Genomic DNA, 27,813 nt, shown 5'->3' on the forward strand with positions numbered 1-27,813 from the left:
TAGAAAGAAAACAATTTATGCGCCTTTCATTTTCTCAAAATAAAGTCTAAACCTTCCGCTGGTATTCCGAAAAAGGCGCAAAATTTCTCCACTTTGTACGTGCACGCCACTGCCTATTAACAGCGCGACTGATGTCTTCAGTGACGCAGTGAGCCAGTTACACTTTCTCTGGCATTTACACATGATAAATGCATAGGTGCCCCTATTAATTTCCACATCGCTACGTAGCTGCTGAGGACTACACAGGAAGACGACTTATGTGTCCAGTGCTTGCCTCTGAACGGTGAACAGATACTCGCCTAAATTTAAATGTTACTCAGTTCCATTGCGAGGAATGCCAATATTACTGTTATCCGTGCATTCCGAAAAGGCGATTACCTTCGGCGAGAGATGATCGAGCAGGGTATTTAAAATCAAGCTTATAAACAGTTACGTTTCAGCACCTCTTTGTAACTTGAGGTTCGCAAATGAACGGCAGTAATACCACGTTTCGTTTTTGAAATAATGTAAATTTTAATTCTCATCAGCGGTCAAGGTGGGTTGAACAAAAACCACACCGCCAAAAAACGCACGCAACCACGCCGAAGAGCACGCGTCACTGGCCGGCGAACTTGTCACTCCGTGATTTACTTTACACCTGAGCAGAAACGGAGAGCTGCTCAGCTATTACGACGCAGCCTATTTCCAGTGCCAATTTCCAAGCAGCCAACAACATGATAAACATTGTGTCGCAGGGGAATCCTTGTGTCACAGGGAATGCGCGTGAAGGGTATATGTACACATAGTGCACATCGCCCAGTGGCCTGTCCAATGGGGTGCGGCTGCTTGCGCTCCGCGGTGATAAAGTTTCGGATTAGCCGCCATACTTTATCAGTACTCTCACCTGAAAGCGGGGCTTCAGGAAAGCCACATCTTACCGTTTCAAGTGGTGGGCATGTGTTGTTCGACACATCAGTTGATTTCATACTCTTCCATTGTAGAGCCAGTCTTTTTTTCTCTGCTGACAAAATTTCATGCTCCGCCTGGTTTTATTGACATGGCCGTGTTCTTTTCGAATATTCCGTGGATGTGGGATCAATGTATTGATTTGTACAAGCGTAAAGCACGTCGCAAAAAAGAAAACACACACAGAATAGAGTTTCTTATAACACCTGTTTTGAGTTAGTGATAACATGTTAAACATCACACATGTACGTATATGACACAGCCATGAACTTTTCGTTGCCAGGGCAGCATGCGAGATGCAAAAATGCAAAACTGTTTATGCAATGTAGTTTATAGCTTCCGACCTGATGCTCGGTGAAGTTTGACGAAAGTAAGGGACTGCAGATATCGGTAGTTTTCATTTCGAAGTGAGGCTACAGATGACGGAAAGAATGGAATTAACTGGAGCGACAGGTCAACAATACAAAGATCCAATTGAGACTACGGTATTAAATGAAGTGCGATAGCGGGACCACGACAACTTCGCCTGGTCATAAAAAAATTTCATGACGACAGGAGTGACGAATCAAATCTTTGTTATTTTATTCTTTGGATTCCTAAGGCGAATCCACACCCTACACCAATCATACATCGAATTATACGTGTTTTTTCAAGAAACACCTAAAACAATTAATCTACGTTAAATTTAACACAGCTGTGCTGGCCATGCACACCAGCATGGCGCTGAATGGTCCTGCACCTTTACAGCACCATGCAACACCAGAAGAGCTACGCTCCGACTGCTGCCTGGCACGTCATGAAGAGCCGAAAGACTGCGGCTGGAAGTTCAGGTGTAGCTCGGGAGGTGCTTTTGCGGATCCCAGCGTCGGCGTCGCAGGTCCGGATGACGAGGGCACGGCGAGCTGCGCAAACGAAGAGAGCTCTTGAACATCAGCTGGCTAACGCGGACTAAACGACGCGTTAGACAGGGGTCTCTTCATTTTGCGTATACGACAGTATATATGCGTCAACATGCCATATTGGAGCTGAAATACTCGGCGACTTGGTGACTGCTGATAGTGGTTTTATTCGTTCCCTCTGTTGTTTATGCTGAGGTTATATGTATCGCATTCCTGCAATCAATCCAGGGCATGTTTTAGAGAAATTACAAGTGAACGCGGTGTATGCGAATAGTACTTTCAAAATCTAATCGAATATGGATCATGTATGTAATAATCACATAGAATACGAATGATATCTTTCACAAAAATCAGGTACTAGCATGAAAACTCGCGCGAAACCAATTATCGTGTGTCACAGCGAAGCGCTAGCGGTGGCGCTGCCGTACCGCGCCATAACTTAAGAGCTTTATAACTATACCTTTCAAAGTACGCAACACTCATCTCTACAAAGGAGTACGTGTCATGAAGGCAGCGTAATAGATATGTGACACTCACCGTCCTGTGTATGCAAAAAATTCAATTTGCTACTGTTTACGACAGGGAATAAACTAATGCCACATCTCACTGCATGAGAATGGCGAGAACTACGTGTTAGTCATGGATTCCCAAACCTAAGGCAGGGCTTACAAACTCTGCCCGTGTCATGCCATATCGCCAAACTTTCAAGGCCACGTATGAATTGTAACGAGCGAAGGACACCTGAAGAGACCGCCTGGTCCCGCCGAAACTTCCCATCCCGAGCATATCGACTGCGGCAGCATGCTGTGCAGCACCGGTGTGCACCCTGTTGTGGAAACAATCCACGTCCAGCCTTCATCAAAGTTAGCGCCAGTTATTCGACAAGTATTCAAAAACTTGAAAACATACTTGATTCATTTCGAATATTTTTCTGAATGCACTATTTGATTCGTTCAGCGGATCGAGCAGGAACATGTGCAAACGGCGGATTCAAACATTCTACCAGATGCTTACTTCTTTTTCTTTTGAGTGTAGCAGAAATTACAGCCCAATCCAAACCCGAAACCAAGCCACGACAGTCAGACGAGACCTAATGTCAAGAAGTATCGCATCACCATGTGGCGGCACACTCTCCAGCCTCGCGATGCCTTTATATACCTCTCCTTCTTTCCTAGATTAGTGATGCAGGAATCCCACTGCTCACATCGATACATCACGCATACTCACGCATCAAACTGTTCAAGTACAATAAAGCATCTCAAAAATCGAATTAATGTGGTTGAATTATTTAATAGATAATTACCCTACTCATAATTACCTATACATACATGAGCACTTGTCCTTAGGAACCATATCAAGTCAAAGACCACAACGCATTCATCAGGTCCACCTCTATCCCGCTTAAACCCTCGAGCGTTTGCGGCCTGGTAGGAGTAGCCTGCTCGTCTCGCATTCCAAGCTAGGTCGTGGCTTGAATCCCACCCTATTCATACCGATTCATTTTTCCCCGAAGTTACTTTACTTTAACAGTACCTCTTGCTGGGCTAGTTGGTGTAACATTGTGTAACAAAAGATAAAAAACAGCGCTAATTTTGACACAAACCACACAGAAAGACCAGACAGGACGGGCGGTTGCATACATAAACGTGCTTCAGACGTTTGCGACCAATAAGATCACGCTAGCAACAATTGAACTCCTTCACAGCCTGCAGGTTCCGCGCGTAGACGGAGCAGCGTATATTTTATATGGGAAGAAAGAGTGTGATTGCACTGCCGTGTTTGAATTACCCACGGGAGGAAATATTGCTGCAACGTCACAACTCCATCCATTAGGAATTGCTCGAGGACGGCAACGACGGCACCGCTTCTTGTGTGACATGGGACCTTCAATGCTGGCGCATTAATAAAGAGGCCCCAGCCAACCCGTGCCGATGCATTCCAAAATGAATGCTAGCGCAGCCTAATGAAGCAATCCTGGTGTCGAGGATGGTGCACCAGCTGGCGACGATCACGAGCACAGAGATGCAGCGAGCGGGCTGCGTGAGTCTCGACAACAGGAGTGCTTCGTCAGGTCACGCCCACATGCAGTTTGGCGTCGATTGGCACACGTTGGACAGGGGTCTCTTCATTTTGCGTATACGACAATAATATATGCGTAAACATGCCATCTTGCGAGCTGAAACACTCGGCGACTTGGTGACTGCTGATAGTGGTTTAATTCGTTCCCTCTGTTGTTTATGTTGAGGCATATGTATGGTATTCCTGCAATCAATCCAGGTGTTGATAGTCAGTACCCGTGTCATGCCCCTTCTCTCCTTCATCGTATTTCTGCGCTGCTTCTTCATTATGCATCAGAATCCACTCGACCAGCTGAACAATCTGGTGTAATTAATTCTTTGTGTTTTATTTCTGGAGCTTTAAACATTGTAAATGGTTAGGTTGAGAAGTGCTCATTCAATACACCTGTCGTTCATGTGCCGGGCCTTGTTTTGGGACACTATGAAGTTTTTTTACACCATTGGATCCCCCCTCATTTTACGAAGTACATCATCATTTTTCAAACCGCAGGTATTGCTTCTGCCAAAATGTACAGGGTTTATTTTTGTCTACATATCTGGTTATAAAGCAGTGTTAGGTGACTTTTCTTGCAAACGATGCCGTTATTTCTGGTCCCTCACCTTTTGTATGTGTAACCTTTCTGTGAGTGTTTTTTTTTTGGAAGCTAGAGCTAAAGCTTCGAGAAAGACACCGGCGAGATGCAACGCAGCAGCTGTTGGCAGTTCTCGTTTGCTGTGTGGGGATCTGCCCTGCAGTCCCCTGTGTAGACTTTCCGGCGATGCACCGTGAAGCAGCAGCCTCGCCTCGAGTAGGAGCACACTCCCTTGTTAGTTACCTTAACTAACGAGTGACTGCGCCAGCGCCTGCATGCACGCGGGAGAGGGCAGAAGGCGGTTCGGCTAGGATCGTCGGCGCGAGCGGACGTGTCGCCCTAGCGCTGGGCGAACATTCGCTCGGAACCTTGCTGGTGAGTCGGACGAGCTCGATTCGTTATCGTATCTTGTTGCTAGCTGGCGTTATTGTTGCTGTAGCAATAAATGCCTCTTTTTGTCATCCGCAGTGTGGTTTCTTTGTTCCCTCGGAGCAAGGTCCGCCGTGGTCGGCGTGCGTTCGGTAGCGTACGCGACCACCACGTGGGGTCCGGGCGGCTTTGAACTGTGTACGCCACGATTAAGTGCGAAGAGCGTATTTATCTCTCCCCTATCAACCCCACATCTGGCGCCCAACGTGGGACCTCCTCTTTGAACTTTGCACAACTGTCGGTTCGATTCGATGAACGCTCTTTGTCCCGACTTGACAACTGCTAAACCTAGAGTGAATTTTGAGCGCTACGCCCTGCGGCATGCTTTCTTGAGAGCGAGGTGTATTGCGCTGCAGTATGTTTGAAGTTTTCGACATGCTCAGCACGTTTTTCATCAAGTTTCCCTGGAGTTTCTTCGGGAGAACCACTTGGTCCGCATCGAGGGAGCGCGAGGGCTAGTGCCCGCGGAGTTGCCGAGTCCGAAGCGAGTGAGTGTGGAAGCCGCGCGGGTGGTCCGAGTTTCTGCATATATTTTCTCTGCTGTTTCTTTTTTCGACTCTGGGAGTAGCGGCTCTGGGAACCGGGTGGCCTGGGTCCGCGGGTGCCGGTACGAGTTCGTTGGCATTAAAGCTCGGCACCGGGCGCCCCGACACCGTCTGATAGGGTGGGTGCCGACCCCTAATAAGCTGCTTTGTGCAGTGAGCCGGGTAGGACCACCACACAAGCTGATGTCTCCTCGCGGCTGCGCGCTCGTAATCCGTTTCGGGTCTTTGTTGTGGTCACGGTCGTTGTCAGTGGTAGTCACGCCTATTGCTTTTCGGAGCTGCTTGCACCACGTCAGAAGAGGCACGACCACCAGACCGTGGTGTTGAGAGGGTGCGCACTTTCCTGCCCGCCCATTTTTTTTGTAACCTTGCACGAACTGAGCAGTCTCGTTCAACTCAAGAAAGGGCTTATTTCACTCGAACTTTGCGTTAGCACAGCTGCCCGACACGTTTTGCTAGCGAGTTAGGCATTGTGCCACGAGGCCCTTGCGGATATCGTTTCCCCTCCCGTGACCTATGTTAAAGGCACGCTGAGAGCGTTTCGGTAATTTTGCAGACCCGGTGGAGCAACCCAGGCATGCTGTCCGGTGCACATCGTCTCGTTGCGACATACTGCGACGGAGCGGCCTGTATCCTGTTCGCCGCATCCACCCGGGACAGCTGCGGCGAGACCAGTCAGCAGTAACCTCCGGCTGCTGCAGCCCTGGCGACTGCTGCAGAATCCTGGCCTGCAGTTTTCCCACCGGCCTTCTATTCGCGGGCCTGCGGACACGGTAATCCGCGGGCCATACCACTCGTCCCAGCGGAGACCTTCACGCCGCCTTCGGAACACCGCGGAAATCTGCGTGGACGCTGACAGCGTGACCTCCGCAGCAAGACCTGCCTCAAATGCATGAAAACCAGGAGACTCCTCCATATCTTGTACTTTCAGGCGCGTGGGTGTTTTAGGTTGGGGGGGATGTGGGGATCTGCCCGGCAGTCCCCTGTGTAGACTTTCCCGCGATGCAGCAGCAGCCTCGCCTCGAGGAGGAGCACATTCTCTTGTTACCATAATTAACGAGAGAGGGCGCCTGCGTCGCAGCGCGAGAGCCTGCTCGCACGCGGGAGAGGGCAGATGACGGTTCGGCAGGGTTCGTTGGCGCGAGCGGACGTGTCGCCCGCGGCTCCGCTCTTCGCCAACGGGGCGAGGAAGCGGTGGGAACACTGGCTCCCGTATCTCGTCCCGTCCGGCCGTGGAGCATATCCCTTGCCCTAGCGCGGGAGAACATTCGCTCGGAACCTTGCTGGTGAGTCGGACGAGCTCGATTCGTTATCGTATCTTGTTGATAGCTGGCGTTATTGTTGCTGTAGCAATAAATACCTGTTTGTGTCAGGCAGAGTGTCGTTCCTTTGTTCCCTCAGAGCAAGACTCGCCGTGGTCGGCGTGCTTTCGGTTGCGTACGCGACCACCGGGTGGGGTCCAGGCGGCTTTGAACTAGGTCAGTCGCGATTAAGTGCGAAGAACGTATTTATCTCTCCCCAATCAACCCCACAGCTGTCACAATTAATACGAGGGAAGATCCCACAGAATGCCCAGAGCACTAACCAAGTCTCGGACAGTGGCCGGTGTCGGGAGTCGGATTGCACGCACGCGGGCACTTTGGCCCACGCCCGAGCTTGTTCCCGGTCCCGTTGCGACGCCAATGACAGGTCGCGAGTGCGGCTGCGTGCCAGCGCCACGAGTGGCCGAGCCCGCGCTGTAGCTCTCCTCTGCCGAAGCACAGCTCGGAGTTCGGCCGGCCGGTCTACGACGGCTTGCTCCGAGGACACGCCCTATAAAGTAGGTTGGAATGTTGAAGGTGAAATTTTAGTGAAAAATTAAGAACAATTAAGTTACACAAGAAATACATTTCAAAAAGGCCCCATGGTGCAAGACCGCAGGTGGGACCTCGCATTCTGTTATATGCCCTCTTGCCCCTCACGTTGATCAGACCCTACACACCACTCTCCAGTTGCCTGCACGAAGCGCCGTCAACAACGACCAGTCCTAAAATTAAATAAATAAAAAATAACCCAATACATAAGCGTTGTCTGTTTCATTACCTCCAGTTTGTTAAATTGATTTCATTTTTGTAACCACTCCCCTCTGTAATGCCGTAGTGGCCCTGAGGGTATAATAAATTTTCTTTATTTCGGCAAAACTAAATACAACGTTTTGTATTGGACCCCAGTGGCTGTGCCCAAGGTGTTTTGCTAACTTAATGAAACCTTGCTAACTTAATGAAACTAAAATAAAAACAGCATCAAGAAACTCAAAAGTAATTTATGTAGCCGTCGAAGGAGAATACCCCCTACATCCAATGAACAGAAGCGTGGCCTTTTGGTTGGGTATCCGCGTCGAGTTCGGGAGGTGCTGGGTTCGATACCTTGTGCTGCCGGATAGCCACCGGTTTTCTAATGGGTATAAGATTTCCCCCATCTTGGTGCTTGGCTCTCCTGGGGTGAGATGCTTGGGAAAAGGGCCTCTTCGACCAAACCGTTGAGTTGACGGGCCAGTGGTTCGGTCCGCCGTCAAGTAACCCTACATACGCCTCGTGCCGAAAAAATTCGTCTGTGGCCCCTAATGTAAGTTATTATAAGGGTATTAATGTACATTACATTAATGTACGTTACATAACTATGTACATTAATGTCTCAACAATCACTTCACAGAAGAAAACACGCAAGCAGAAATACTCTTTTAATTAAGCGTACAATGCGGGTACAAAAAGCGGTTGTAGCTGTCAACGCAAACCCACTGATGCACCCAAAGACGATTCCCAATGAGCCAACAAAACAGTGAATGATAACCTACAATAGAAGACAGACAGCAGATCCTCAATAATTCTGATGAATAATAATGTTACAGTCCAGCCTACTGATCAACATTGTTACCATCTTAAGGTGAATTTGTCTTCATTAAACAGTATATATCCAACAACATTCCGCGTTTCATTGGGTTCAGTTTCCTAGTGCACACAGAAAAAAGCGTAACAACGCAGAATAACAATCATCACAAAGTGCTGGCATAGTGTATAAGAAAAAAACATCGTCTTTTGTGTGAAGCCTCATTGTAACGCTCAGCAGTCGCGTTTAAATATGCTATGAACCAGCCATAAAAGTTACGGTAAATATAAATTGTCCATGTATGATCCATTTAGAGAATCGAAAGCAAGCAGCCTGAGGTGTGCAACCCATTTCGAGAATGTCCACTTACCGGGAGAAGGAGCGCAGGAACGTCTACGCAAATCAGCGGCCCTAGACGCGACCCAGTTGGAGCCAGGTGCCGCCACGTCACGTCCGTCCGTTGTACCCACTGGAGCCGCAGCCGCAGAGCAGGGTGTCGTGTGCCGCGCTAGCAGCGGCAATGCACGGTTCAGCTTCCTTGTCGAACGGGTGTACCAGCAGCAAGCAGTGTGTGTTGCTGCAGACGCCGCAGCCCTTTGGCCCCGTCTGTAAGGTGCCAGAAAGCGTTCTGCTTTCGAAACGGACGATGCTTTGCTCCTTAATTATATCTGGCTGAAAAAGGGCCTGCAAGCCGTGAGTCTAGAACCTTTCAGCAGCTGCCAGATGTTGGGGCTCTGCCGATTGCCCGAAGTCGGCAGCGCGTGTACTGTACGTCCTCACTTGAGATCCATTAAGAAACTCAATGTGAATGAGCGGCCAAAAATGCCTGTTCAAGGTGCACCGTAGAATATATTCAATGCGATCCTGAGGATTCTGCTCCCTCTGGAAAAATGTTGGGGGGGGGGGGCAGAGGGCTGCCCCCTCTGATCCAGGGTCCCTGAACACACCTTAAAGTGCGTTAGCCGCGCTCCAAGGGAGAACTACAGACTGAACAAGAGCTATTCGTTGCTGCGCCGTTATGTGTGTTTGCAATAATGGGCACTTTGAACAGGTTCAGGACTTCTTCCTTGCCTATAGTTCACTCTGCAAACTTTTTGTGCATATTTGGTTCTTTTATTACTGGTTTCCAAGGACGAGAATTCAGACTTACTATGCAACCTGGCAGTGATTGGCAGCTACCTATTTTGCGTAACTAGACCTTATGTATGGACAGCATTTTTCTTTGTGGAAAATTTTTGAAATAAGTTGTGAGAAGCCACCCATTATTTACGAATTGCAAGCAGCCTGGATACCTTGGTGAACGGGCTCTAAGCCAGTTGAAATCGAGTTCTAACGCGATCAATTGATGTACAATGCTCCCAGAACAACGCGAAGTAAAAGGGGCACGCGAACCCCGGTATATATATCCAGTGTTGTAGGCATTACCGAAAAAAAAAGTAACTAAATACGTTACTCGCTACTCTAAAATAAAAGGAACGCGCTACCGTTACCGAAAAAAAGTACCGCACGTTTCTCTGCCGTTACTTCATGGCCACTAACTTTAATTAGCCTTCGTCTTATGAACCGATAACAATTTTATAAACCCCACATTTCACATAAAGCGTCTAGCTCAAACAACGATTTCACGCGAAGTCCTGATTTAACGATTATTTTGCACAAATCTGCAGGAGCTTAGCAATGTTATAGTGGCACATGGTGAAACCATTTTCTGCATGTGACATTAGGCACAAAATGACACATCAATATTTCTAGCTTCACAAAGAAAACCTCGCCGCACTATCAACCAATTTAAGGTAATTCTGAAAAATGTTATATTCCAAATGCTCCGCATGCTTCCACTCTTTAGAGAGTTGTGTGTGTGTGAGTGGTTTGGGAAGCGGAGGCTGTTGAAGGCAATTGTGTGAATGAGTGTTCATGCACGTGTTTCGTGCTTGATGCGTATTCTGTCCTTTTAAAGCGAAAACTTTACTGGTGGCGAACTTGCGATTTCGCCGTGGCGGTGCTCCCAGGAAGCACATGACATCACAACGCGCGCCTCGCCGCGGAGCCGAACCGGGGTTGCGGCGGCTGGCGCACTCGGCGCGAAATAGAGACGCTCCAAGTCTCCGACATTGCGGTCAAAATGCGCCAAAGCCGCCGAACGCGTCGGCAGTCAAGCGCAGTTGGATATAGAGGGTTTCGCTTTTGCCCACGTGATGTCGCCGTGCAGCGTGCGCGCGCGTTACGCCGGAGTATAAACGCAACAGAGCCTGCGCTTAACCGCTAACCAACGTATCCAGGTGGCGGGATCTATGGGTGCCACGGAAAACCCCGCACACTCACTGATTAAAAAAAATCAAACCTGTGCCGAGGCTCCGACTCGAACCAGGGCATTTGGCGTTTGAGAGGGAGACGCCCTTTTTTTTAGATGCTGCGTCGTCAACGGCAGGTGTTTTCTGGCATGCATTCGAGCCGCAACAAGGGTCGTCGAGAGCACCTATACGTGTTGTTTATTTACAACATTACTTTTCGTGCTCTGCGCTTTTTGAGAAAAAGAAGGAGGGGGGGGGGTTGGAGTGGATGATAATTGGAACAAACAGTAACTGGTAACGTGACTCCTCCCGTTACCAAAAATGTTAACGGAGGTTTATTACCCGTTACAGTTACGAAGTGGTAACGAGTACGTTACTAAGTTCCCGGAAAAAGTAACACGTTACCGGTAACGCCGTTACTTGTAACGCGTTACCGGCAACACTGTATATATCCAGCACCGCATAGAGATGCTTTGCACTATAGCAAATGCCGAAATCACAGTGACGCACTTTCCAAGTGAAACCAGCGCTAAGCTAAATAGTTAACAGCACGCCATCCCAAAGCATCAAATTCGCAAATAGCCGCTCACTCTTAGACCGGCGTTTCTTCAGCTGTCAACAGGAGAGAACCATGGCTGGCTATACTGCGTTATTTACGAGATGGGACAAAATCCGGCAGTCGGGTTCCACAGCGCGCTCTCGTCGAGAATGTCAAGGCGCTTAAATTCAGCCTGCATTTAAAAGATCGATAGGCAATACCTGATTCGTCAACGTTTTTGCGTCTGAACTTCCTGGCAAGTCGTTAAGAAATGCAGTGCACGCTGGGCTCCCCGAGCCATGTCGCCTCCGCCGACTCACAACGGGTAGAGCCTATGAGCTGCAGGCGACCATGCACCTCCAGACTATGTACACTGTGGTTGGCTCATGAGCGCGTGAGAATAGCTCACTTGTGGTAGCCGTCGCGTGCGCTGGCTACTGCAGGAAATAGTCAGATGAAGTGTGGATTCCAGTAAGCTATTCTTCCTGTGCGCTGTGCTCTGGCCGCCGACGTGTCTCAAATCAAGGAAGCCCACGTTGTCCTTACGTTATCAAAATAGCTTGGCGGTTGGACCCTGCAGGCACACCGAGCTTAAAGGGGTGCAAAAAGGGGTACAGAGTTGCGGAGGCATCCGCATTTTCCCTTTGAAAAAAGTCTTTGGGCCCAGTTATCATGAAATTTAGCTCAAAACATAAGCGCGCAGCATTAATAATTACGAACGATTTTGCTCCGGCAGTTTCGGACTTGGTCGGCGCCAGCGCTGAAATGAACATTGACGTGACGGTCGACCGGCCAACACCGTCGACGGCAAGCGCTGCTCATTCCAGCGATCAACCACTGGGTTCGGTTACGTCACAATAATTGGGGGCAAGTGAACCATGACTTCACTTCATTCAGGTCCATATGCCGAACGGCTCCTCAGACAACATTTAATATCGTAATTATGTTCGACTCAATGCTTTCGACAGGAACTTGTTAGAAGGTATCGCCCATGAAACAAAAATATCGTTTGTGTGCGTTCTAAATTTTGTGTCTGTACCCCTTAAAGCGTCTCAAGAGTAGACCGAGATTCTTGCCTCTGAATGGATCCCGAGGACAGCTTCCTGCCTGGTCTGCTGGCATTCGCCAAGGACACCGTGGCTGCCGCGTGGGACAAAAGTGGCTGTGCCAGCTGACTACTCTGCATCTTGCTGGTGATGACTCGATGACTGGTGATAGAGCGGGTGGTCCCGCGTGTGGCTTCTTTCTTCGGAATGTCTCGCCGGAGGTGACGGCGGCTCATGAGCACCAAGCCTTCCGGAAACGAACAAAAACGACCTGGAAATTTGAAGAAGCCGACATGAGTGCACTGTAACAATTGGGCTGATCTGCTGGCAGATATAAGTATATCTTTCTTTAATTTAAAGGACAGTTGCAGGCAAACATGAGTTACAGGTAGACTGGGGGAATAGCGTTGCAAAATTTACGAGTATATCACAACAAAAAACAAGGATTTGGTAAGCTAGGAGTGACGTCGAAGTCAAGAGCGAACAGTGACATACATGTTTATGTTGCACATGTTCGTGTGAGCGCTGTTCCGAGTACAGAAACAAAGAATGAAGTGCGCTCTGTGGTGCGGTGGAAGACACGTAAAGAATGCTATGCTATATCAGTATGAATGTGTATTGTACGATGTAAATGGAGCAAAAACGGACACGAGCGGATTGAGGCACACTGCGTGCGCGGCGGGCTGCATGCACATGAGTGCGAGGTCGAGGGATTTGCTTGGTGCTTCGAGTGGTCAGAACGGAAAGAACGCAAGGATGACGGAGCAAAGAAAAACGTCTCCGGCTCACTGCCAGAACTGCAGAGCGCATTGCCAAATGTGAAACGTGCAGTGTGCGACGGGCCGTGCGGTGAGAACAGCGACAGGTAGACTTAGCGAGTATAATGGCACGTGTGGCAAACGCCAAAGGCGCAAGGACTGCAGCAGCGAGGAGGCGACATGTACAACGCCTGACAAAAGTCTATTGGCTACAGTGTTTGCTTCCAACCATTTAGTGGAGGAGTTTAGGCACCCGTAGAGCTTTAACATTCATTTAGGCGAGAAGATCTTTTTAATCCAGCACACATTTTTATTTTTCATTGTATAAGCCACGATTCACGCCACCAGACAGACCTGGACACGAGGCACGTGAGTTCACGCCGCGGCCGCCTAGGTATGACGCGTGGAGGGCTGCCACGCGTGCGATACGGGCGGCCATGTATCGCGCTCTGCCCAAGGCACACTGAGCCTAAACGCCAGCGTGACCAGATCAAGTCGAGCGCACGCAGGTTGGTTAGGAAAAACCTTTTCAGGCGCACCAGAACGAGACAGTCAATCAGGCTAGCGGGTGTATATTGTCTCGCTTTTGACACGTCAGAAATGGTTTTGACGATATATTTTCGGTTTCATTCTGCCGTGGAATAACCACAGCACCACCCAGACAGGGCAGGCGTTTTAGCATAGAGTTTCAGCGTAGTGCTATTTAGTTGAGCAAAGGAAACCGTCAAGAAAACCAAAGTTGTTGAAAATTTTACCAAGCGCCATCGCCTCCAATGTCGCATTGCATGCCTAGCGGCTTCTGCACACCAACGCATGTCAGAAGCCATGCGTGCAATCTGCCCGCACTCTCCTCATCGCTTCCCCCTTTTTCTCTACTGCGGTAGCAGTAACGTAACTGGGAAAATTACGGCGTCTGTATGAAGCCTCCATGCTCCAGAAGCACAACCTACCAGCAACCTCCCCGCCACACCACTCCACACTCGTAAACAACTTCGTGTGCCTATGCAATGGAGAAGGAGGAAAGAACATTTATTGAGCTCTCAAATTCGTTTTTGAAGGCTTCAGACGGTGTCTTCCTTCTTCGGTTGACATTCCATCTTGTTACAGGATTGGGGCCCTAGTCTAAGGCTCCACTGAGTATGGCTGCGCCTCGCACTCTGTTTATCCGACCCTTTTGAGTCTCCAGGTGTGTGCTGGTCAGCATACCCTCCCACTGTTCCATATTCGGGTTATTGACTATCGTAATGATCGGGGGCTCTCTTTTTACAGGCCCATGACGTATGATAGAGTGTTGGTTTATCACCTCACCATGGGCATCTTGCCTCATACTGTGTAGGAAACATTTTCCTTAAGATATTTAGGTTGGGGAAGGTGTCTGGATTTTTCTCCATCCAGCTGCATCTTCAGTGCTTAGTCTTGCGTTGGGTGGTGGATATCTTCTTACACCTTTGTAGTAATTCAGTATATATATCTCTGAATATTTTAGAGTTACTGGTTCGGGTTCCTCGTAGCTCTATGCATACGGTGCTCGGCTTGTAGGCCCTCGAGCCACTCTATCAGCCACTTGGTTTCCCTTTACCGCTGTATGCCCTGGTATCCAGACAATCGTGTGTTTAATGTTTTTTTTTGTCGGCTGGGTGGGTGTCTATAATGCGTGGCGCTCTGCTCCCTATTCTGCCATTCATGTAATTTCAACTTGCCGTTCGCGAGTCTGTTACGATTGTCAGGGATCTGAACGGTACGGTTGCCTTCCGAGATTGCTAGAGCTATCGCCGCCTCTTCCGCCTCCACAACCGTGCAGTCGTTTAGTGACGCGCTTGTAACTTCTTGTAGGTTTTCGTTTACAGCTGTGGCCAGTGCGCCGTTGTGGTGGTCGTATCTCGCAGCGTCAGTGTATGCAACGTTGCTTTTCTAATCTAACCTTTTTTTGCATGTGTTCGGCCCTAGCTTCTCTTCTTGCCTTATGTAGATTTGTATCCACATTTTTTGTATGGGCGCGACATGTATTGTGCTCCAATAATTTTCAGGTATCTCTTTTGTGGCCTCGAGTTCCTTTACTAATCCTTCGCTGCAGTATCTTCTTAAGAGTACCTTTCCTGCTTTGGTTTGGTTTAAGCTTCGGATTTGGTTGCTCATTGTTGCCTCCTTTAGCTCGGGAAAGGTATTATGTATCCCTAGCGCTAATAGTTTTTCGGTTGATGTGCGTTGCGGCAGGTGTAATGCTCTTTTGTATGCCTGCCTTATTATAGCGTCAATTCTTTTCTCTTCCTGCTTGGTGTAGTTATGGTAGGGGAGGCTGTATGTTACTCTGCTGATAACGAGGCTTGTGACCAGCTGGAGCGTGTCTTCCTCCCTCATCCCGTCTTCTGTTTATCATGCATGCTACTTGCGCCGTGGTGTTCTTGAGTAGCGCCAGAGTGTGGTTGCATCTTTGATTGGACTGGAGCCACATTCCTAGTATTTTTACGGTTGTCTTCTCTGGTATCGGCTGCCCTTCCAGATAAACCCTTAGCTTATACGCTTCTTCTTGCGGCACCGTCTGGTTCATCTAGCCTCTCCAGACTCTTAGCAGTTCTAATTTCTCTGTAGAGCAAGTTAGGCCTCTTGCTTTTACGTATTCCTCTATGCATGTGGCCGCTTCTTGCAGCTTCTCTTTTTCTCCGAGCGCGCCTCGGTTTATCCAGACCGTGATGTCGTCGGCGTACATCGCGTGTCTGATTCCTTCTATCTTTTCTAGTTGCTTGGCCAGTCCGATCATTGCTATATTGAAGAGTAGTGGTGAAATTACTGATCCGCAGTTTGCAATGGCAACTACGAGCACGAGGCGCAAGGCTTGCACAAGGGCGCTCTTCGCACGCGCTCAGGAGCGAAAGGGTTGGCAACCTGGGGCCGAGGAGCGCGGATATGATTCACGTCGGCTCCGGAAATTCTGTCTCGTTGTACCAGAAACGTTTATCGGATGTTGGATTCAATGATACCTTGTGCGTGGGAACACGTCAGGACCACGTGGATACCAAATTTGTGACTGTGAGTGCAACCGTTTGTCTGTTGCTATCGATTTTGTGCGAAATGCAGCGATGGCGTAGAGGTAGAACATCCGCCTCGCGTGCAAGAGGACCAGGGTTCAAATCCTGGTGCCGCGCAATTCTCCACCGGGTTTGAAAAAAATCCGCGTGTCGATGGAATTGCATAACCAGGCCTGGAGTGCGGCCTGATCTCGGTGACCAGAACCGACAACGCACTTTCTCACCAGAGCAGGATTTGGCCACCCTGGTGTAGTACTTGGCCACAACCTTCTATGATCAAACCAATTAACCCTCGGCCCTCAGTCCCCAGCGGCTGCAGAGCAACTGACCACGGCGGCGGTCAGACCTGTGACGCAGCGGAGGGTGCTAAGAATCTCTGGCTCCGGACAGGCCGCCATTGGAATCTGAACCTGGCAACGTTTAACGCTAGAACTTTAGCTAGTGAGGCTAGCCTAGCAGTGCTGTTTGAGGAACTAGCGGGAATTAAATGGGATGTGATAGGGCTTAGCGAAGTTAGGAGGACAGGTGAGGCGTATACAGTACTAAAGGACGGACACGTACTGTGCTATCGCGGGTTAGAGGATAGACGAGAACTAGGTGTGGGATTCCTCATTAATACGGATATAGCTGGCAACGTAGAGGAGTTCTACACTATTACCGAGAGGGTAGCAGCTATAGTAATTAGGCTGAATAGTAGGTACAAGCTGAAAGTGGCGGAGGCCTACGCACCCACATCCAGCCAAGATGACCAGACCGTTGAAAGTTTCTATGAGGACGTAGAATCGGCAATGAATAAAGTAAAATCGCAGTACACTGTACTGATGGGCGACTTCAATGCGAAGGTGGGCAAGAAGCAGGCTGACGACCACGCGGTAGGTGACTATGGGATAGGCTCTAGAAATAGCAGGGGAGAGTTATTAGTCGAATTCGCGGACAGAAATAATTTACGGATCATGAATACCTTCTTCGGTAAACGAGAAAACAGGAAGTGGACCTGGAAGAGCCCCAATGGTGAGATAAAAATGAAATCGACTTCATACTATGCGCTAAACCTGGCATCATTCAGGATGTGGCCGTCCTCGGAAAGATGCGTTGTAGCGACCACAGAATGGTAAGGTCTAGAATTAGCTTAGACCTGAAGAGGGAACGGAAGAAGCTAGTGAAGAAGAAGACCATTAACGAGTTAGCCGTAAGAGGGAAAGCACAGGAGTTTAGGATAGCGCTGCAAAACAGATATTCGGCTTTAACTGAGGAAGATGATCTTGATGTTCATTCAATGCACGATAATCTGACATCAATAATTACAGAGTGCGCAGTAGAAGTAGGCGGTAGGACAGTTCGAAAAGATACCGGGAAGCTATCTCAGGTGACGAAAGATCTAATTAAGAAGCGCCAAAACATGCGGGCATGTAACCCTACAGATAGAATAGAACTAACGGAGCTATCAAAGTTAATAAATAAGCGCAAGGTAGCCGACATAAGGATGTTTAATATGGAGAAAATCGAGCATGCTATAAAGAACGGAGGTAGGCTAAAAACAGTGAAGAGGAAACTAGGCATAGGTAAAAACCAGATGTATGCATTAAGAGACAAGCAGGGCAATGTCATTAGCAATATGGATAAGATAGTTAACGTAGCCGAAGAGTTCTATACAGACCTGTACAGTAGCCAATGTAATCAGAGCGTTAATGAGACAGAGAGCAGTGCACAGCAATGCGTCATCCCGCCAGTAACGAAAGATGAAGTAAAGAAAGCCTTAGAAGCAATGAAAAGGGGAAAAGCAGCTGGGGAGGATCAGGTAACAGCAGATCTGTTGAAGGATGGAGGGGACATCGTGCTAGAAAAACTAGCCACCCTGTATACGCAATGCCTTATGACCTCGACTGTACCAGAAGCTTGGAAGAATGCAAACATTATCTTAATTCATAAGAAGGGAGACGCCAAGGACTTGAAAAATTACAGGCCGATCAGCTTACTATCCGTTGCCTACAAAGTATTTACTACGGTAATCGCTAATACAGTGAGAGCAACGTTAGACTTTATTCAACCAAATGATCAAGCAGGCTTTCGTAAAGGATATTCCACAATAGATCATATTCACACTATCAATCAGGTGATAGAGAAATGCGCAGAATATAACCAACCTCTATATATAGCTTTCATTGATTACGAGAAAGCATTCGACTCAGTGGAAACCTCAGCAGTCATACAGGCATTGCGTATTCAGGGGGTAGAAGAGCCTTATGTCAAAATACTGGAAGATATATATAGCAACTGCACAGCTGCTATAGTCCTCCATAAAGTTAGCAATAAAATTCCAATAAGGAAGGGCGTCAGGCAAGGAGACACGATCTCGCCAATGCTGTTCACCGCATGTTTACAGGAGGTATTTCGAGGCCTGAATTGGGAACAGTTGGGAATAAGAATAAATGGAGAATACCTAAATAATCTGCGATTTGCTGATGACATTGCCTTGCTGAGTCACTCAGAAGGTGAACTGCAAATCATGATCAATGAGTTAGACAGGCAGAGCAGATCGATGGGTCTAAAAATTAACATGCAGAAAACCAAGGTAATGGTTTGGTTTGGTTTATGGGAATTTAATGTCCCAAAGCAACTCAGGCTGTGAGAGACGCCGTAGTGAAGGGCTCCAGGAATTTCGACCACCTGGGGTTCTTTAACGTGCACTGACATCGCACAGTACACGGGCCCTCTAGAATTTCGCCTCCATCGAAATTCGACCGCCGCGGCCGGGATCGAACCCACGACTTTCGGGCCAGCAGCCGAGTGCCATAACCACTCAGCCACCGCGGCGGCTAAAACCAAGGTAATGTTCAACAGCCTAGCAAGGGAACAACAGTTCACAATCGGCAGCGAGAGCCTAGAAATTGTGACGGAATACGTCTACTTAGGGCAGGTAGTGACAGCTGATCCGGATCATGAGAGGGAGATAACTAGAAGGATAAGAATGGGGTGGAGCGCATATGGCAAATTCTCGCAGATCATGAGTGGCAGTTTACCAATTTCCCTCAAGAGGAAAGTGTACAACAGCATAATCTTACCGGTACCCACCTACGGGGCAGAAACGTGGAGGCTAACGAAAAGAGTTCAGCTTAAGTTAAGGACAACGCAGCGAGCCATGGAAAGAAAAATGATAGGTGTAACGTTAAGAGATCGGAAGCGGGCAAGTGGGTGAGGGAACAAACACGGGTTAATGACATCCTAGTCGAAATCAAGAGAAAGAAATGGGCTTGGGCAGGGCATGTAATGCGAAGGCAAGATAACCGCTGGTCCTTAAGGGTAACGGAGTGGATTCCAAGAGAAAGTAAGCGGAGCAGGGGGCGGCAGAAGGTTAGGTGGGCGGATGAGATTAAGAAGTTTGCAGGCAAAGGGTGGATGCAGCTGGCAAAGGATAGGGATAATTGGAGAGACATGGGAGAGGCCTTTGCCCTGCAGTGGGTGTAGTAAGGCTGAAGATGATGATGATGATGATGATGATCGATTTTGTGCGGGCCGCTTGGGACGCGCTAGGCGTCCGTTAGGCCTAGCCCATCTTCGGCCGGAGACGCCGGCCGGGAGGCCCCTACGCCGCCGGTCAACCGCCGATTATGTGGACCCACCATGTCGATGGAGGTGACCGTCGAAGGTACGGACCTGGATCCGGAACATTATGACAGTAGCAGGGTCAAAGTGCTCCAACGAAAGGTTGAAGCGAAACACGAACGGAAGCTTCTCGAAGGTTCCATGGAGAACGCCAAGATGGAGACGCACCGTGTCGGACGCGGGGAAGCCGGAGACAAATTTGCAGGTGGGGCCGTTTTAGGTCCTACCAAAGCGGTCCGGAGGAAAGCGGCTGAACGATCGATCGCTATGAATCTTCCGAGATTCCCGGCTGAAGGCATCAAGGTGATTATTAGACCTCGTGAAGGTCTGGGCGTGATTAAACGCACGTCGGGCCCGCTGATCAGTCAGGCCCTCGCCAAGGCTGTCGGACTCGGCTGGTCGGAGCAGGTTCGATGCAGCTTCGATGCAGCTGCAGCTTCGATGCAGCTTCGATGAGCTCTTCTCGAAAGCGCGCGTGATCTCGAAGGGAGGGCCCCTTTTGATAGTCGGGGACTTTAACGCGCATCACCCGGCATGGGGGTATAAGTACACGCAAGTAAAAGGACGCGAACTATGGACTAGTATTCAGCAGAATGGCCTAGTGCTTCTGACGGATCCCCTAAGACCTACCAGGCAGGGCAACAGTGTTTCGACAGACACGTCCCTGGACTTAACTGTAACCGGAGGCCGCATCTCTGCCACCTGGTGCAACACGGACGAAAACTTGGGTAGCGATCATAAAATTATCGAAATTGCAGTCGACAACGGACCACCGGTTTCCCGCACCAAGAAGGTGGCTTCGGTGAACTGGGAAGGTTTCCGAAATGGCCGCACGGGTCAGGAGGAAGGCGTAAGCAACATTGATGAGTGGAGTAAAAATGTCCTTCAGTCGGTCCGCGAGGCAACAGAGGAGGTAGAGGTTGACGAAGAAGTCGAGGGAGTAGATCGTCACATGGTCCGTCTCTGGCGCAAGAAGAAAGATCTTGAAACGCGAATCGCGCACAAGAGGGGGAACAGGAACTTGCGAAGACAATTGGCCGTGCTTAACAAGGAAATCGAAGAGTACGCGCTCGTTTTAACAAGGCAAAACTGGAACAACATTTGCGACAAACTGGACCGGAACATCGGGAAAGCAGGCACGTGGCACTTGCTTCGGCATCTTCTAGATCCGGACAAATCCATACTGGAGGCCAGGCAACAACTTCACCGGCTAGTACATACACTTGACGGGACCACGGATACGCTCATATCCCAAGTCCGGGACAGGTACTTGAGCTGCGCGACGGGTACAGCTGAACCATTACCAGATTACGGGGGGCAGGAACACCCGGACTTCGATAAACCGATAACGGTTGCCGAAGTCCGGGCAGAAATAAACAGATTGAGAACCAGGACTGCCGCGGGTCCGGACAAGGTCAGCAACCGAATTCTAAGAAATTTGGAGGACACGTCGATCCGACATCTCGCTACCTTTATGCAGGAGTGTTGGGAAGCCGATCGACTACCGACAGCATGGAAGGACGCGAACCTTGTGTTCCTCCCGAAGCCGGGAAAACAGCCGGGTTTCGAGCACCTGCGTCCCATTTCGCTCACGGCCTGCGTGGGCAAACTGATGGAACATGCGACTCAGACCTAGCTGAAACGATTTTTTGAGGACAAGTGTTTATATACAAATACCATGACTGGATTTAGACCGCATTTGTCGGCATGTGATGTCATGCTGCAGTTAAAAGAACAGATAATAGAAAATTCAACGCTAGACACCAGGGTGATCGAAGGTCTAGACGTGTCGAAAGCTTTCGACAACGTAAAGCACTCGGCCATTCTGGAGGGTATGGCTGCGTTAGACGTGGGTGTTCCATTCTGGAGGGTATGGCTGCGTTAGACGTGGGTGTTCGTACCTACAACCACATACGCGATTTCCTTACAAACAGAACGGCATCTATAAGCATGAGGGGTAACACACTGACGGGTATTCGACTGGGCAAGAAGGGCACACCGCAGGGATCGGTGTTGTCCCCGACCCTCTTTAATATCGCAATGCTTGGCCTCCCCGCACAACTGGACAAAATTCCGGGGCTGAACCATACGTTGAACGCAGATGACCTGACTCTCTGGATGTGCAGGGGCAGTGATAGCCAAATTGAACTGACGCTTCAAAGAGCTATAGATGTAACAGAAAAATACTTAGAACCAATCGGTCTCAGCTGCTCGGCCAAGAAATCGGAAGCGCTATTTCTCGCGCCCATGCGGTCGCTACAGCGTCGGCGCATAGAGCAGGACGGACCGTATAACGCGGGAATCACACTCAGGGTCAACGGTAACGTAATACCAGCGGTGGAAAGCTTTAGGGTTCTAGGATTACGAATTCAGGCGAACGGCAGGAACTCGGAAACGATTCAGAGACTAGAGACTAGCACCAAACTTGCCGACTCCTAAAACGAATCGCTAACAAACATGCGGGTATGAAAGAAGCTAACCTCCTTAGGCTAGTGCAATCTTTTATAATCAGCAGGATAGTCTACGTGGCACCTTATTTGCGGCTTTACCAGGCGGAAAAGAACAAGCTGGATGTTTTAATCCGTAAAGGGATAAAAACAGCACTAGGTTTACCACCCTGTGCGCCAACAATCAAGATTTTGAGTCTAGGGGTTTCGAATACCCTCCAAGAGCTCATTGAGGCTGCAAGGACCTCGCAGTATCAGAGACATTTACGCAGTCGTACTGGTCGCAGCATTCTGCAGAAGCTGGGGCACGAGCCTCGAGCGTGCTCGAGAAATACGGACCCGGTTCCTAGACAGGTTAGGGACAAATTAAAGATACCCCCACTCAACAAAAACATGCATCCCATCTACCATGAGACCCCGCTTTCAGGGCCGGCAGGATGTCTTGTATACGGATGCCGCAGAATGCACAAACAGTTCAGGGCACATTTCGGTAGCCACTAGGGAAAACGGAGGCCCGGTAGCGTGCTGCAGCACCAGACACTCGACAGTAATGGAGGCGGAAGAGTTGGCCATTGCGCTGGCTCTAACTCAACAACAGGTTAAAATTATCGTGAGTGACTCAAAATCAGCGATTAGAAACTTTGACGCGGGCTGCATTTCAGCTACAGCAGCACGAGTGTTGGCCGGCAGTCCACCACCGGCAGAACTGGTAGCGCTCATTTGGACACCCGCGCACCAAGGGTTGAGGGGAAACGAGAAAGAGCACGCACTGGCCCGAGGATTAGCTACTTTCCGGGATCCCAGTGGCGTCTTGTGCACAACCCCGTCCCCCTCGCGCGATGAGCTCCTACAGTTCGATGACGACCTTAACACGTATCAGGAAATCCTAAACCATTACAAATTAGGCCGAGCGGTACTTCCAAAAGCAAGTAAGCAGCTAACCAAAAACGAAGAGGTTGTATGGCGCAAGCTCCAAACCGGAGTATTCCCTAACACTCAGCTTTATAGCAAGTGGCACCCTGAGATTTTCAGCCCCGGGTGCAAACGTTGCGACGGCATAGCGGACATGATCCATATGGCATGGACATGTTCGAGCTTTGGACAACTTGACCTGAACCAGAGCGCACAGATCGTGTAGGAAACCAATTCAGACTTGCTTGCGAGTGCCACATGCTGTGCCACCGTTCTGGTAGAAAATTCACAGTCGCAAAGCGTACACGCACAGATCGTGTACGAACTCTGAATCTCTGTCGGAGCATGCGCCGCCAGGCCGAATATTCCAGGCGCTTGCAGAGCGGTTACGTGAAGGAAACGGAACCTGAAAGCCTTCTGGCTTCCATCGACCGTTGCAAATGGTAATTGTATTTTATTTATTTCACATCATACATACGCAAAAGTACATGCACATTACAACCTCAGGCCATTCGCGAGATAACAGCTGCTTGATCGGCACCGAAACACGCCTTTAAAGCTTGACCAGTGTAGTTCCCAGCCAGTAAGTCTCCAGCTGACACTGTCAATACGATCCACGAAAACATTTCACTATCGCCGTGCACACCCAGTTTTTCTTTCATTGTTTCCACTGATTAACACCAACGCTGCATTTGCAGAGCACAAAACCAGACCACCGCGGCAATGATCAATCGTCAAAAATTTGCAAATGCTAGTGCAGTCACCGCCGCGAACATATCAGTGCTCAGTGCTGCTTACGCATCAGTGCTACGTGGTCAGCGCTGCTTACGTACCGCGAAGGAAAGGTCCGAAACTCCTATTCATACTCCTTAACTTCGTCGGCTTGAACCTTTTGCAGAACTCGTGCGCACGAAGCTCATAGCACTGCCACTTCGCTACTTCATCGTCGGGAATCGGGCGACTGCGACCGGCGGCGCAGCGCTGAGATGGGTAAGCTTTTGGCGACGTGCTTCTAACGGCAGCAAAAGGGATCATGTAAAAAATTATCTGCTAGCTACTGCTTGCCTGTCCAATGCGCCCTACGGCCTGTTTCATCGCAGTCGCCGTGCATAATGGCTTTGTCTATTCAATATTTTTTTTTTCGTGCGTCGTCGTCGATGCTTGTATACTGCCCCATCGCAGGACCAGAGCATGCTGCGTATGTGCATGACTTGAGCGCAAACAGTGATAGTCGCCAAAGGTTAGCCTGTGCTGGTATGGTTAATACGTCGCCGTAGTCTGGCTACTGCGCGTAATCGCTGCAGCTACTTTCACGTGCGTTTGAACGATTTTAACGGACCATGGTTTCTTTTGCCGCAGCGACCGTGAAGCGCTGAAACCTGTCACTTGAGTAGACGGTGTGTGCACTTTTCCTCACACCGTGCAGATGCTGTCAGTGGGCTAGCACACGACCGTTATGTGCCACTGCGCGCCTCAATACATCGCATATGTCGTGCTCATAGAAAGCCTTGTCCTAATTTTATTATTTTGGTTGCACTGCAGCTGACATTTGGTGCGAGAACACACCACGAAGCAAAGTCGAATCGAGGTTCTGTCGGTTTTGGTATGGTGCATGCATAATCAGCGATATTTCTAAAAAAAATAATTAGTATAGAGAACGATATCGACATAGCGACTGCAATGATACAGGCGAGCAGGGGGAGAAAGTAGTAACCGCAAATAGCGACAGCAGACAATTTTCTCAGGAATATTTGCTTCAACATTGGTAACGCACTTCTCCCATTGGTGGCATGTACCCCATGTGATCCGGAGAACCCGAACAAGAGCTCTTCTTGGCCCGACCACTCTGACTTACTTTAGGCATTAAATTCTTTTAGCTCTAATCTCGGCAAACTCCGGCGAACATCGTAAAAAGCTGAAGAACACGAAGCCGAACCAGAAGAATGTTAGCCCAGACCTGAAGAGCATGAACTCGAACGTATCCGAAACACGTATCCTGTCTGTCCGAATGAAATTGGGCAGAAAAATAATTATTAGGGTTTGAACAAGGTTAAACCTATTATATTGCGAAAGCATTCCCAAATCACCAAGGAGCCGCCGCGGTGGCTCCGTGGTTATGGCGCTCGGCTGCTGACCCGAAAGACGAGGGTTCGATCCCCCCGGCCGCGGCAGTTGAATTTCGATGAAGGCGAAATTCTAGAGGCCCGTGCACTGTGCGATCTCAGTGCACGTTAAAGAACCCCAGGCCGAAATTTCCGGAGCCCTTCACTACGGCGTCTCTCATAGCCTGAGTCGCTTTGGGACGTTAAAACCCCATAAACAAAAAAAAAATCACCAAGGTCCAATTTTGGCAATTGTCCGGGACTATTTCGGGGACTGCCAAATCTGCCAAGGTCAAAACTCGAAGGTGGGTGGACCAAATTTCGGGACTAGCCCGGGCCAAATTTCTATGTGATCACCTTCGTGTTGGGCGTGGTCAATTATGGCTAGACATTTATTTTGGCCCAAATCTGCCAAGATGAAATTTTTGGGCGTGGGTGGGCCATGTTTTGGGGCTGGCCCGGGGTGGTCAAGGTTCACCATGTCCAGCGGACCGATTCTCGATATTCGCCGATCCCCCCAGAGCGGGGCGTACCCGTGACTTATACATCGGGGCGGCGCCAGACGAAATTGCAAAATAAAGAAGTATGAAATAATAAATACTGTCGTCTGCTGCCTGGTGCCAAGTACAAAAAACACCGATGCTCTAAAGTCATGCCTGAAGCCGAGCAGCTGCGGCGCGTACGTACATGCGTACGCGTCGCTCAGTATTGCCGAAGAGAGGGAAGTGAAACGCGTTGCGGCGGCGGTCCTCGCGTAACAGCCACACACTTTCGCTGGGTGATGGTGCTGAACGCGACGTGCTGATGGTGATGGGTGATGGTGCTGAACGCATGCGAAGACCTTACAAGCCGGTCGTCACGGAAAAAAAAATGAGCTTCGGTTCAACTACTGCTAAACCTGGTTAGAGAGCGAAAGCTGAGGTGTATCGGGATACTATAGACGCGGCTTGGCGTCTGCAACGTTGTGTTCCGCACACTGGATAGGGAGTGCGTCCACCCTGCTACCCTAACAGGTGGCAGTTAAATTAATCGCTGATCGCGAGAGGTTGCTCACCCAATGAACGCTGCGGCCTATTGCTGCAGTGCCGCGTGTCTGCCGAAAAAGTTGCCTGCCCACATCTCTCTCTCTCTCTCTCACCACCGCCACGTACCTCAAAGCGCGATTGAGGCGTCCGTACTGTCCCAGAGAGCCAGTCACGCGCCTTCCTTTCCTAAAAAATCATCGGAGTCTAGAACGATGTCAATGCTAACGGCAATGAACACAATGAACGGCGACGGTCTGTAGCTTCAGTGCCGCGCTTCTGCTACAACGTTGTGAATGCCAACGCATGCAGCGCACATCTGTCGCTACCGCCATGTAGGTTAAAACGGCCGTGAGGTCACTCCATTCCCCGTTTATCGCTCTCCCAGTCAGTCCGTGGTGTGTTGGTGTTGTTATGTTTTATGTTTTTGGAAGAGAACAGACTTTCTTCTTTTTAATGCCTTTACTTTTTATGACTAGGCTTCAAGGCTATCGCCGGACACTCCGTATTCAGTTTTTTTTCCCTCCATGACCGAAAGGGAAAGCCGGAGCCACCGTATAAGCGTTTCTGAAAGAGCAATGAAAAAGCACTTCATCTACGATGAGAATGCCGGCAAGACAGCGAGGCGCAATTGGCTTGGCCCTAAAACGTAACTACGACTCAAAAATACAATTTTTGGAAAATTATACGTTGCAAGGAAGTGTTGTTTTGCAATGAGTATGCCCTGTAAAAAAATATGGTAACTGCACATCGCAGTAAACTAGAAGAAAAGAAGACAAAAAATGAATTTGCCCATAGCGAGAGAGGTCCAGCTTTCTCTTCATTCCGCGAAACGTAGCGAACCGTGGAAAATAATTGTTTTTTTTTTTTGCGTTTAACAGCCATGCTTATTAGCCAATATTCCTACAAAAAAAATTTAATTCTAAAAATACTACACTTTAGAAGTCTTTTTCTCTTTTATGAAAAATATAAACGTTTCATTAGTGTAGTCTGATATTACAGGACGCGCCCTATGTCCGTGCACAGGATATGTTCGTGCCGCGAGAAACTTACCCTATCCCCGCACTAAGAGCCAGCTCTTGGCATGGCCTGGCGCTGCGTTTACAAATTTTGCCAAGAAAAACAGGAATTAGGAAGTGCAACTTCTATTACCACATCTCCATGCTGACAAGTGCAACACCTGGGTATTTGTATGAATTAATTCATGAAGTGTAAGTCGTTCCTCCACGCAATGCACAGTCACCGTCAGTCTTCGAAATGAATCTAACATAAGTTAAGCATGTAGAAGTACATTGCGCTTTTAAAGTGTCTCCGAGACTCCTACAAGAAACGTGCAGAGTGGTCACTGCAGCGGACTGTTGCGTTCTTAGTTCACAAAAAGAAACTTGTTCCCTTCTTTCACATTTAAATGCACAGGTACCACAGGTCCCCGCTGAGCAAAACCCTGCTTGCTGCGTAAATGGCTCCCAGTTAGGGGCAAGCGAAATTTATGCCTAGCAGGCACCAGACACTGTGTACTGCGGTGCACAGCTCACTTCGAGTCAAGCGCCTTTGGATGCTTCGGATCTAAAATGAACTGCGTGCGTAGCTGCACTAGACAAGCACAAAGTGCGCAAAATATCACCAAACCTACTGCAATGAAAACGAAACTCAAACAAAAAAAATCCAGTCCGTAGCACAGTCAACGAGCCACTAGATGTTTATCCGGTTTCGACGTCATCCCAGCATGCTTCGG

Source organism: Amblyomma americanum, chromosome 1 (assembly GCF_052857255.1).
Source record: "Amblyomma americanum isolate KBUSLIRL-KWMA chromosome 1, ASM5285725v1, whole genome shotgun sequence".
In the NCBI taxonomy this organism is placed as follows: Eukaryota; Metazoa; Arthropoda; class Arachnida; order Ixodida; family Ixodidae; genus Amblyomma; species Amblyomma americanum.